This window comes from Alternaria arbusti (genome assembly GCF_024043155.1).
Source record: "Alternaria arbusti strain BMP 1465 chromosome Unknown scaffold_45, whole genome shotgun sequence".
Lineage (NCBI taxonomy): Eukaryota > Fungi > Ascomycota > Dothideomycetes > Pleosporales > Pleosporaceae > Alternaria > Alternaria arbusti.
The window spans coordinates 20,792-26,672 of record NW_026249985.1 but is presented as its reverse complement, the minus strand read 5'-3'; the positions used below and the strand labels follow the sequence as shown (position 1 = coordinate 26,672).

Genomic DNA, 5,881 nt, shown 5'->3' with positions numbered 1-5,881 from the left:
GTGGAAAAAGTAGGAATACCTTATGTGGAGAAAATCTTTACAAGCATAATTAAACCATATTTTACTAGTTATTTATCACCTGTTCTTTGTGATTCAGCTGAAGAAGTAGCTAAATTGTTTAGTGAGCTCCCTTTTTCTAATGTAGATAGTAATGTTATGATAAAAAGTGCAGAACTAGTACTAATTATAAAAGTAGACAAGATCTAATCGCAGAATTTAAAGCATTCCGTCTAAAAATAAGCTCATACACACCTAGTTTTATTGTCTCTATGCAGTAAGGCCATGTAAGTAAAATTGAACAAGGTGAACCCTCTAGAGGGCAACTTTTTAAAAAAAGAGCTCTTTATAATACACAAGAGGAGGGTTATAATAAACGTGCAAAAATAGAACGCAATTTAGGTAAAAAAAAACCATATAAAAAAAAAGCCCGAGTAGTTCAATGGTAGAACATTAATTTCATGCATTAATAATGAGAATTCGACTTTCTCCTCTGGCTCATGGCAAAAACCAGATTAAAAAACATAGTAAATAAATTACATTTCAAAAGTCCGATTATTTAACAGACCAGTTTTAAAGTAAGTTTTCATAATTATTCTTCTAGCAGTATTATTGTCTATGAAGATGTCTTAATTACTAAAAAAAGTAAGGACTTAGAACTAAGGTATTAACCTATAACCCTATACCACTTCGTATACTATTAAAAAAATCACCTTACATAATACTTTGTTAATTAAATTATGTTGTTAGGATTAAAGGAAAGGAGATGAACGTGGATTATCTACTATTATATTTATGCCTTTTTACAATACATCACCAGAATTTATGTACAGGTTCCAGCTATGAAATTGGATACGTATCGTTCCAGGTATATAATGGAATTTGTCCGCATTCTAAACTCATTTTCCTTAATTCTTTTTTTTTCTTTTGCTCCAATGGTTTATTGCTTCAGTTTGTTTTTTTTCTGTTTGTTTATTTTTTTTTATTGAAAAAAAAGAAACGAAAAAAACAGTTAAGCAAAAGAAAAAAAATTACCGTAAGCTCCCTGCCGCAGTACTGCGGGGGGAGGAGGATGGATGTTGGTCGGATCCCCACGGATGTATATCTATAAACTTAGAATGTACTAGTTCTAAACAAAAGCATAAAAAACTTTTATATTGTTTTTAAACTTGTGATACAAATGTAATTCATCTTAATTTTATTATACTTAATATTTTTAGGAGAATAGTAGGGAAGTCCAGTGATTTAAATATAGCTTTTTAAAAGTGAGGTAAAAGCTTGGGTAATACACAGAAATTAAAATAATAAAAACTTTCAGTTTTTTATTATAACTATGAAATAAAAAGCCTTAATTAATCTTTATTTTAGTTAAATATTACGTACAGGACCCGGCTTACTTGTATCCAAGGAATATATCTTATGTTGTCTTTATAAAGATATATTCAAAAACGTTAGGCTACTAATTCTAATCCCCTGCGGGGATTTCCCTTACTTTTTTATAGATTTATTTTTGTAAAAAAAAAAACTTAGGGGAAACCTTAAAGGGATTTACCGCAGGGAAATAAATAGTATAGCAAACATAACAAATTAGTTTAGTAAAACAGTAGCATGTTGTACAGACAATCTTCTTAAAGTATACAATATATCAAAAAAAATCTTTTTTGGTTTTCATAGTATAATTGTGTTATGATTTTTATTGTTGGTAAAAAATATATTTTTATATCTATTTCATAGAATGTATTTTTCAAGTTATTTCTCTTTATGACAACATTATACAATAATTTATAACTTGTTCTCCGTTTTCCATATTTATTATTTTGTAACAAATACAGCTGAGCTGATACGATATAGCAATACATTATGATGCACATTAAAGGTTGAGTACAATTTTATTCTTTTTTATTAAAACATCTCTTAGTTACCTTATAGAGTACATTGTATAGTATAAACAGGTTAGAGACAGGTTGGTTAGGCGCCTCATTTGGGTTGAGGAATTGTTATGTTCGAATCATAATAACCTGGAATAAGATTTTAAATCATTTTCTATAAAAATATATTGTAGTATATTTGATGTGTAATGTATTACTTACTAATTATATCACCTTTATACTTATATTATAGATTATAAGGATTAACTTTGGTACCAGTATGGGATAATGTGGTTGGTGATTACTACCTTGTTATAGTGGATGCCTATTATCTAATGGGCTATTTGGGCCATTTATACCTAGTGTTTATGACTGAGACATTATTCAATGGGGGAGCATAGGGCTTATGCACTTTTCCCTAAACCGGGTGCATTTCTAAACCCAGATTGGTTAGATTATTGAAGACAACATAGTGATTTTTATGAAACCATATTAACTTGTAATCTATGCCCTCCTAATACTGCTCATTGAATGTCACAGCATAGTAAAGGTCTTAAGGTGTTTACTGGATTTGGGCCTCATACGGTGGAATTATTTCCTAAAACGAATGTTCTATCACTACATGCTACAGGGATAGTTTCTATGCATACGGGTGATAGATTGTATCACAATGGTGGGATGCTTATGTATCCACAACGACGTGCGTTCTAGAATGTATAGCTATGGTAATCTGTGGATATATACACAACGTATTTAGTATATTGTGAAAAGTTTATACTTTAAAAGTACATAGTTTTTTAAAAACCTGTAAGTTAAGAAGAGCTACCTATACTTATAAAATGTAATAAATTACTTTACTTCATTATTAAGCCAGTAAAAGGTATAAATGTAATAAATTTATACTTTATGTAATAAATTTATACTTTATGTAAAGCATTTAAAATATAAATGAAATACAATACCATACTTAGCCCACTAGACCAGTTTGAAATTAGGAACCTATTTAGCATAGACACACCATTATTAGCAAACATGAACCTATCCATAACTAACATAGGGATGTACATGACTATAGCTGCGTTTATAGCTTTCTATTTTAGTGTATTGGCTACAAACCACGCCAAAATTACACCCAACAAATGATCTTTAAGTCAAGAAACACTATACGCAACTATACACAGCATTGTGGTGAACCAAATTAATAGTAAAAACGGTCAAGCTTATTTTCCTTTTATGTATGTATTATTTATATTTATCTTAATTAACAATTTAATTGGAATGGTTCCATATAGTTTTGCTTCAACATCTCATTTTATCTTAACATTCTCACTTAGTTTTACAGTAGTATTAGGTGCAACAGTGTTAGGATTCAAAGAGCACGGGTTAAAATTCTTTTCTTTATTTGTTCCAGCTGGTTGTCCTTTAGGATTATTACCTTTACTGGTATTAATTGAATTCATCTCGTACTTAGCTAGAAATGTTTCTCTAGGATTAAGATTAGCAGCCAACATATTATCAGGTCACATGCTTTTAAATATCTTAAGTGGATTTACATATAACATTATGAGTTCTGGTATCATTTTCTTTATCCTAGGATTATTACCATTAGCCTTTATAATTGCATTCTCTGGATTAGAACTAGGTATTGCATTTATACAATCACAAGTTTTTGTAGTGTTATCTTGTTCATATATTAAAGATGCATTAGAATTACATTAAAGGTATATTACCTTATTTTTTCGACGTAATTTCGGATATTCCTGGTTCTATTTGTAATGGGGCAAATTGTAAGGGTAAAGTCTTTTGTGGTGATACTACCTGTATATGTAGAAGAACTGTGTAACCCTTTAACTCTAGATTGTTAGTAAGATAATTGTTTTGTATTATTAACATGATATCAAAAGTAATTACCTTACCAGATAGTTTAATATGTCCCAGTATATATTGATTTATAAAGGTGGATAATTACAATTGTATATCTACAAAAAAAAAAAGGGGTGTGTTGCATAGGGCTATGCATTTTGATTGCAGATCATAAATTTAAGGTTCAACTCCTTCACATCCCTAGGTTATACCTATCAGTATTATATTTTTATAAAACAAACTCTTTTATCCTCCCCGCAAGCTTGCGGGGGAGGATAAAATAAATAAATAAAAAACAATGTAGTATTTGAACTCACCTATACAAAATTTTTCAGATTAATTTAAAGGAAATAGTTACTTACTCTCTAATTTTTGTTCGGATATTTATAAATTACCCTGTAAAAAAAAAGTAACCGTAAGCTTGCGGGGGGCGACTAGATATCTTTATAACATTCTTTAATAGCCTTTATAGCTCAATGGTAGAGCGGAATACTGTTAATATTCTGATAAATGTTCGATTCATTTTAAAGGCTTCTCATTTGCCTTTACAAAATTTTTCAGAATAATGTTAGGAAAATTGTTACTCCCTAGAGGATGTAAAAGGGGAGTTCGAATCTCTCTATTCTGATATGTTACTAAATTCATTAATATTATTACTTTTATCTAATGCTATTACATCAAGACGAGACAAATCTATCTTGTACTCTAGAGTAACGATTACTATCTTACTTATTTCAGCTTTTATAGCTTATGATAATTTATCTCTTTTATTTTTAGCAAAAGGTATTGGAATCTTCGGTGGGTTATTCCATACTACGGCTACTACGAATTTTTTCCACCTGTTTATCTTTTTAATAACTAGCGTTATCTTATTGTTAACTTCATTTTACCCTAGAAAAGTTTGATTGAAAGAATATAGCAGTCCGACTAGACTTTTATTTACAAAACTAGTTTACTACGGAACCTTACTTTTAAATAAAATGGGAGAGCAGTTTAAAATAATAGAATACTCCTTAATTATCTTATTTATTGTTACAGGTAGTGTTTTTCTAATTTCTACTAGTGATTTAGTATCCATATTCCTATCCATAGAATTACAAAGTTATGGACTGTATTTATTATCAACTATCTATAGAGATTCAGAACCCGCTACTTCAGGTGGTCTTATGTATTTTTTACTAGGGGGATTGTCATCCTGTTTTATACTATTAGGTACAGCGTTACTTTATGCAAATTCTGGTACCACAAACTTAGACAGCTTATATATTATAACTAGCATATCTAATGTAAGTAAAGACAACCTTACTGGGCTACTATATTGATATAAATCTTACTATATACACATAAGTTTACTATTTATAGCTGTAGGATTCTTATTTAAAGTTTCCGCTGCACCATTCCATTTTTGAAGTCCTGACGTTTATGATGCTATTCCTACTGTTGTTACAACTTTTGTAGCTATAATAGCAAAAATTTCTATTTTTATTTTCTTATTAGAATTAGTTCACTATACAAGTAAACCAATACTAGATCTAGATTTTTCTTGAACAAATAGCTTATTACTTAGCTCTCTTTTATCTTTAGTTGTGGGAACTGTAGTGGGTTTAACACAGTCTAGAATAAAAAGACTTTTTGCGTTTAGTACAATATCACACGTAGGGTTTATATTATTAGGATTAAGTATACACACTGTAGAATCAACACAAGCCTTTATATTCTATTTAATTCAATACTCTATCTCAAATTTAAATGCTTTTATATTACTATTAACTATTGGTTACTCTCTTTATTGTTATGTAGATAATACAAATTCTACCAAAAATATTGGAAAAGAACAGGATAGTAATGAAAAACAACAGGATAGTAATGAAAACAATGGTAATTTAACCGATGTTAATAATTCTCCTATTCAACTTATTGATCAGTTGAAAGGATATTACTTCATAAATCCTGTTATAGCCTTAAGTTTAGGGTTAACTTTATTCTCTTTTGCGGGAATACCACCTTTAATAGGGTTCTTTGGTAAACAGATGATTTTAAGTGCAGCAATTGATAACGGGTATATTTTTATGAGCTTAGTTGCTATATTAACAAGCGTTATAAGTGCTGTATATTATTTAGCTATAATAAAACAAATCTTTTTTGATAAACCA

At 29.4% G+C, this 5,881-nt stretch overlaps 2 non-coding genes across 2 annotated transcripts; both read left to right on the top strand.

Annotated features, from left to right (window-relative positions):
* Window positions 1–425: 425 nt before the first annotated feature.
* Window positions 426–496, top strand: J4E86_011782. The gene has a single exon. It is a non-coding gene; the product is annotated as a tRNA-Met (tRNA).
* Window positions 497–4,190: 3,694 nt separating this feature from the next.
* Window positions 4,191–4,261, top strand: J4E86_011781. Its single transcript has one exon. It is a non-coding gene; the product is annotated as a tRNA-Asn (tRNA).
* Window positions 4,262–5,881: the final 1,620 nt, after the last annotated feature.